Below are 8,133 nucleotides of genomic sequence, written 5' to 3' on the forward strand. Positions count from 1 at the left end.
AGTAGGAAGCGAGGTGTTTCATCAAGCCAGCTCTCGGCCACATTCAAAGTGCAGCAAGCACGGTTCGCACGAAGATGCGCCGCAAGGTTTGCTGACCTGTTTACATGCTGAATAACAAAAAAAGAGGAAATATTACCGAGCGCTACTATTTGTAACAGGATATGAGCCAGAATTAAGCGAGAATTGTGGCGAGTGTTCCATGCAATCAACTTCCATTATCACATGCGAGAACCCTCGAAGAAAACCAAATGTGTTGAAGATTGCTTTATCACATTTTAAAATTATAATAAGAGTGCAGACGCTCCTCCATCCGGTTCCTAGTACTAGTATAGTACGTACCTTTATAGACTATAGTAGTAGTACTAGTAAACTTTGCGCTTGGTAGTTCGCCTATTCGGGAAGTCGAACAATAATAGCACTAGTAGTATAGTGTATGCTTCTGGCAATCTGACACCGAATTAACTATTGCACGTCCACCGCCTGAGCGAGGGAGAGCTTGCATTAGTCAAAAGTTTCTCCTTGTCCTGCGAGCCACCGCGCTCAAGCTTCTCCTGTCCTGCAACCTTCTCCTTGTTCGGCAAGTTGATGGGACACAGCAAAGTAATGCTAGTCCATACTGCCTCCTCTCCGGTTAATATGGCTTAATTTGAAACGAGATAAATACACTGTCTGTCAGTGTATATTTGTAAAAATACGGTCAGTGGACTTCATAATACGCTCATTGCGCTCAATATATATATATTCCGGTGTTTATACGGTGACTAGCTCACCCTGACTGAGTATGTGTGTGCATGCACGTGTAGGTTAAGCACTTGAGCGTGACCGTGTGTGTTCCGTCGTGTGCTCGGACATGCATGCATTAGGGCGTCGCGCGCGTTTTTGCGTCCATGTGTACGTGTGACTGTTGCATACACGTAGGGGGAGTACGTGTAGGGGCCACTAAGGAGCAGTCAAATCACACAGTAAGTTAGTCGGAAGAAGCAACCATCATTTCACTCCTGAATGACACGTACGGAATATAAAATGGTTGATATGGAGAGAAAAATAAAACCACTATATATACACTAGCAGGAGCCTAAGCTACAAGCCTACTTGCTTAGGTTGCTCTCTTCACAAGCATAGAGCGACGGGCCTGATCCCGCAGCTGGGGGAAGGGAACAATGTTCTGCGTAGACGCGGTCGACATCGGCGAGGGAGAAAACCCACAGTCGGTGCGTCCCAATTGGGGGTCACCGCGGTATGGGCCGATGCCGCGTCCCAACCGCCCTTCTAGCTACAGCCTAGCGACCAGACCTCAAATGGCCTGTGCTGCTGTGCACCAGTGTCATCCCTGGATCAGTAATGCTGACACGCACAGTACAAATGGAGGATTTATACCAGAGTAGCAATCACACACTTATTACATCGAATAACTCCGAAGAGTTTGAGTATGATAAACATGGCTTAAGGCCATCTAACACGATAACAGCGGAAGACTTGGAAGATAAGTGAGTCCATCACTCCAGCGGCATCACTGAGTATAAGACCACGACCTAAGGCACCTTACTCGTCGTCTGTAAAGTCTGCAACATGAAACGTTGCAGCCCGAAAACGGGTCAGCACATAGAATATGCTGGCAAAGTAACACATAGAGAGCAATGAACAATAGTAATGCTATACTATATGCATATATGGCTGGTGGAAAGCTCTATGGTTACAGTTTTTGCGAAAAGCCAATTTTATCCTACTTCAAAAGGAATAAATTTTATTTAACTATCATGGTGGCTGAAACATTGAGAAGGTACCTCCAACTCAATCCCAATTAAGTATCATCATTAACCCAACAAAATTAATTATAAGTATCACGGTGATGAGATTCAAATGATAATCCAAGTACTAGATACTCAAGTTGTCCATAACCGGGGACACGGCTAACCATGATTAGTTTGTACACTCTGCAGAGGTTTGCGCACTTTTCCCCACAAGACTCGATCGCCTCCGCTTGATTCTCGCACTGCATGATGTTTGAGAAACGGATGACCAAGACACAGTCTTTCAAGAACAATCACTCTTTACTCCGGGTGGACCGGTACACCTACTTTCCCCTACATCTGCTAGCCCACCTCTTCAAGAGATCATGTAACCTACTCAACTATGCTAGAGCCCATAATAGCTTGTGGCTGCACACGGAAGTTTCTAGCATGAATAATCTTATGATCCCTTTGAGCCTGGGTGGCGGACCTTATACATACAGGCAACACTGGGTTCTCCAGGTGCCTCAATCCACCCAGATGTGAGTTTTAGTTGCCACCTTAAGTTGAACCATTAATAAACATCTCACATCTGTCATGAATATCACTCAAACCCAAATCCACGTCTACGAGCATAGCATGGCAATAATAAAAGCAACGTAGAAGTAACTCCCAAGGGTTTGATATATGAAACAGGTAATAGGTACTACCTCAACTAATTCCCAATACCCACAGTTTAATTAGATCCTAATCATGCAAGTGTTTGTGGAAATAGATCTAATGCAAGGAAAACTGGGTATGAACGGGGTATGATCAAAGTGTTACTTGCCTTGCTGATGATCCGCAAAACCTAGCGAGTCGAAGTAACAAGCGGCACACTCCGGGTACTCTATCGCAAACAAACAAGCATACAATCAGTACTCATCTAATGCATAGGTAAAACTCGAATGAAAGATCCAACCAGAAAGTTCAACTTAAGAACTCCGGTTTGCAAAAAGAATCAACTCGAAAGAAGCAACGAAAGTCAAACGGCGAAAGAAAGAAACTTCGTTTGCTAATCTGGATCTAGGTCAAATTTTACTGTAGCAAAAACTTGTTTGAGTAGGTTAAACGGAAAGAGAATTTCGAGACGAAACTCTAGGCGCTTGAATCGCCTGATTCCGATAAACGAGCAGAAGTTAAACAGAATCGAAGATTCGATCAGAAATCGAATCTGAGAAAATAACGAGAAAAGCCGACGAAAAGAAAAACGGTCGAACGGTTAAGTAACGGACGTTCGTTAACAGAGAAAACTGACGAACGCGTTCGTTAAAACGAACGGTTCGGTGAACGCTCGCAAAATAATAAAACCAAAAAAAAAACGATCTAGGTTTTTTTTTTAAACGAAGGGTTTTTTTTAAAACGAAAACCGGCAAAGGTCAACGGGCATCGGGCAGTACCTCGTCGGGCTACTCCGGCGAGGGCTCCGGCGGGACTCCGGGCTCGGCGCGGGGCTCGGGGCTCGGGGGAGTGCGGCGAGGCGAGGGGCGGCGGCTCCGGCGGCGGCGGCGGTGAGATGCGGGCGGCGGCGGGCTCGGCGGTGAGGGCGGCGGCGGCGGCTTGTGGGTTGAGGGAGAGAGAGAGGGGGGGCTATTTAAGGAGGGGGGTCCGAAGCTTGGGGAAGGGGGCGGCCGGGGCGGCGTGGCCGGGGCAGACTCCGGCGGCGGCTCGGCGTCGTGCGGGAAGAGGAGAGGCGCGAGGCGGGCCGGCGCTCGGCTGGGCTTCAGCCCGGCCGGGCGTCGCGCTTTTTTTTTATATAATAAGTTCCGCGGAAAATAATACGTAGAAAAATAAATAAAAATCGGAAAAATATGAAATAAATTTTCCCCGTCTAGTTAGAAAATCTAGAATAGGGTGAACATTGTTTTTAAATCAAAATAAATATTTTGAAAACATGCAATATTTTTAATGCAATAAAAATTGCAAATAACATCCAAATAAATTCCAAATAATGATTTTAACATTTTTCCTCCAGTATTTCAATTGTTTTGGAGAAGTCATGTTTTCTCCTCTCGTTTTATTTTAAAGTGAAATATTTTTCCGGAGAGAAAAATAATTAAAACCAAAATCCTCGTCTTATTATTTGATGAAAATCAAATATGAAAATTCGAGAAAATTCCCAACTCTCTCCGAGGGTCCTTGAGTTGCTTAGGATTTATCGAGGATTTGTCAAAATGCAATAAAACATGATATGCAATGATGATCTATGTATAACGTACCAAATTAAAAATTTGGGATGTTACAAACCTACCCCCCTTAAGATGAATCTCGCCCTCGAGATTCGGGTTGGCTAGAAAACAGGTGGGAGTGGTCTTTCCGTAGATCTTCCTCTCGCTCCCAGGTGGCTTGATCCTCCGTGTGGTGACTCCACTGAACTTTGCAAAACTTGATAACCTTGCTGCGGGTAACTCGGCTGGCATACTCAAGAATCTTAACTGGTTTCTCCTCATAAGTCAAATCACTTTCCAACTGAATCGCTTCCAGTGGCACAGTATCTCTCAGTGGTATCTCAGCCATCTCTGCGTGGCACTTCTTCAACTGCGAAACGTGAAATACATCATGTACTCCAGACAATCCTTCGGGCAATTCCAACTTGTAAGCAACTTCTCCCATACGTTCCAACACTCTGTATGGTCCGATAAAATGGGGCGCTAACTTTCCTTTAACTCCAAAAGCGCTTCACCCCACGAAGTGGTGATACTCGAAGATACACTCTGTCTCCGATTTCGTGAACTGTCTCCTTTCGTTTAGAATCGGCATAGCTCTTCTGTCTGGACTAGGCTACCTTGAGCCTATCGCGAATCATCCTCACTTTCTGTTCAGACTCCTTAATCAAATCTGGTCCAAACAATTGACGGTCTCCAACTTCGTCCCATAACAACGGTGTTCTACACCTCCTTCCGTACAAGGCTTCGAAAGGGGCCATCTTCAAACTGGTTTGATAACTGTTGTTATATGAACACTCCGCATATGGCAAATTGTCGTCCCAACTAGATCCATAATCTAGTGCACATGCTCTCAACATGTCCTCCAAAATCTGGTTGACTCTCTCGGTCTGTCCATCTGTCTGTGGGTGAAAAGCTGTACTGAATTCCAGCCTGGTTCCCAATGTTTCATGTAACTGCTTCCAAAATTTCGAGGTAAATTGGGTTCCTCTGTCTGATACAATGGTCCTTGGAACTCCATGCAAACATACGATCCTGGTCATGTATATCTTTGCCAACTTAGCACTGGTGTAAGTGGTCTTCACTAGAATGAAATGAGCCACTTTCGTCAATCGATCAACTACAACCCATACCGAGTCATAGCCTGAACGAGTCCTGGGTAATCCTGTGATAAAATCCATGCCTATTTTATCCCACTTCCATTCGGGTATTGGCAATGGTTGTAGCAATCCTGCTGGCTTCTGATGCTCTGCCTTCACTCTCTGACATACATCACAAACTGCTACATACTCTGCAATATCCTTCTTTATTCCGGTCCACCAGAAAGTATTCTTCAAATCCAAATACATCTTGGTATTCCCTGGGTGAATCGAGTACGGTGAATCATGGGCTTCTTGCAAAATCAACTTCCTGATCTCCGGATCATTTGGCACATATACGCGGTCCTCGAACCATAAGGTATCGTGCTCATCCTCACGAAATCCCTTGGCTTTTCCTTTGCTCATCTTCTCCTTTATCTCTTCAATCTCCTTGTCTGTCTTCTAAGCTTCTCTGATTCTTTCCATCAAGGTAGACTGAATCTCCAATGTCGCTAAATAGCCTCTTGGGACTATCTCCAAACATAACTCGCGAAGGTCCTCGGCTATCTCCTGAGGTAATTCTCCTGTCATGAGGGTGTTGACATGACTCTTGCGGCTCAACGCGTCTGCTACTACGTTAGCCTTTCCAGGGTGATAATGCAATCTCATATCATAATCTTTAATGAGCTCCAACCATCTTCTCTGTCTGAGATTTAACTCCTTCTGCGTGAAAATATACTTCAAACTCTTGTGATCCGTGTACACTTCACAATGGTTTCCGATGAGAAAATGTCTCCATGTTTTCAATGCATGCACCACGGCTGCTAATTCCAAATCATGCGTAGCATAATTCTTCTCATGGGGTTTAAGTTGTCGTGAAGCATATGACACAACTCTTCCTTCCTGCATAAGCACTGCTCCAAGTCCTCGACGAGAAGCGTCGCAATAAACTTCATAGTCCTTGCGTTGATCGGGCAGAATCAACACTGGTGATGTAACCAATCGTTTCTTCAACTCCTGGAAACTATCTTCACATTCCTCAGTCCAATTGAATTTGGTGTCCTTCTTCAATAGCTCAGTCATGGGCTTAGCAATCTTCGAGAAATTCTCGATGAATCTCCGGTAGTATCCTGCAAGTCCAAGAAAACTCCGGATTTCTCCAACTGTCGTGGGTGATTCCCAACTTGTCACTGTGTCAACCTTGGCAGGGTCTACTGCTATTCCTTCTCCAGAAATAACATGTCCAAGGAATCCAACTTCCTTCAGCCAAAACTCACATTTGCTGAACTTGGCATATAACTGATGTTCTCTGAGCTTCTCAAGTACCAATCGTAAATGCTCCTCATGCTCTTCTTCATCCTTTGAAAAGATTAAAATATCATCAATGAACACCACGACGAAATTATCCAAAAACTCCATAAACACTTTGTTCATCAGGTTCATGAAATAGGCAGGTGCGTTAGTCAGTCCAAATGACATAACGGTATACTCATACAATCCATATCTGGTGGTAAATGTCGTCTTGGGTATATCCTGCTCTCGAATCTTTAACTGATGGTATCCTGATCGTAGATCGATCTTGGAAAATACTTTAGCTCCTTGTAAGCGGTCAAACAAATCATTGATCATCGGCAGTGGGTACTTGTTTTTGATGGTCACTTCATTCAATCCTCGGTAATCAACAACCATCCTCAGCGATCCATCTTTCTTCTCCACTAGAAGTACTGGTGATCCCCAAGGTGACGAACTTGGGCGAATATATCCTTTATCCAGTAACTCCTTGATCTGCTTCTTAATTTCCTCCAAATCCTTTGCGGGCATCCTGTACGGTCTCTTAGATATTGGCCCTGTGCCTGGCAAAAGTTCAATCAAAAACTCAATGTCTCTATCTGGTGGCATGCCTGGCAACTCTTCTGGAAATACATCCGGATAATCCTTCACCACTGGTACTTCCTCCTGTACAACTCCTGACAAAGAATTCACTTGAGTCCTCTTCGGCATATGTCGAGATACATACTTGATCCTTTTTCCTTCCGGGGTGGTAAGCAAAATCGTCTTGCTGGCACAATCGATGTTTCCTCCATACAACGATAGCCAGTCCATTCCCAAAATCACATCCAAACCTTGTGATTCCAAAACAATGAGGTCTGAGAGGAAAACATGCCTACCAATGGCCAACGGTATCTGAAAACATCCTTGGGTGGCCATATACTCTGCTCCCGGCGAGGTTACTAACATAGGGCTTTTGAGAACTTGGGTGGACATCTTAAACTTGTTTACGAATCCCCTTGATATGTATGAATGTGATGCACCAGTATCGAAAAGAACAGTTGCAGTAAATGACTTAACCAAAAACTTACCTATTACTGCATCAGGCTGAGCTTCAACCTCCTCCACGCTCACGTGGTTCACATGTCCTTTGTTGAACGGGTTCGGCTTCTTCCCAGAGCTTCCATTGCCATTTCCATTTTGGGCTTCGGGACAATCAGTAGCATAATGTCCCGTCTTCTGGCACTTGAAACAAGTAATGTGACTTAGATCTCTCTTGGTTGGGGTAGATGGGTTGGTACGGTTCTGTCCGTTTCCTCCTCCATTCCCATTACCATTCTTGGAGCCATTATGGTGGTGCGAACTACCTCCTCCATGGGTATGCTGAAACTGTCCTCCCGGCTTCGGGGTAAATCGTGGCTTCTGCTGGGCTCCAGAATTGTACTTCCCTTGTCCATACTTCCTCTTACGATTTTCAATCTGCTGTTGCTTCCCTTCAATCATGAGAGCTCTATCTACCAGCTCCTGGTAGTTGTTGAAGGTTGCTACCATCAACTGCATACTCAGTTCATCATTCAGTCCTTCCAAGAATTTCTCCTGCTTGGCAGCATCTGTAGCAACATCATCTGGTGCATAACGTGCTAACTTACTGAATTCCTCCACATACTGGCCTACGGTGCGTCCTCCTTGGCGTAGGTTACGAAACTCACGCTTCTTCATAGCCATAGCTCCTGCTAAAACATGAGCTGTACGGAAAGCTTGCTGAAACTGGTCCCATGTGACAGTGTCAATAGGGTGTGTGGCTGTATAATTCTCCCACCATGATGCTGCGGGTCCATCAAGCTGATGTGC

Source organism: Aegilops tauschii, chromosome 5 (assembly GCF_002575655.3).
Source record: "Aegilops tauschii subsp. strangulata cultivar AL8/78 chromosome 5, Aet v6.0, whole genome shotgun sequence".
NCBI classification, from domain to species: domain Eukaryota; kingdom Viridiplantae; phylum Streptophyta; class Magnoliopsida; order Poales; family Poaceae; genus Aegilops; species Aegilops tauschii.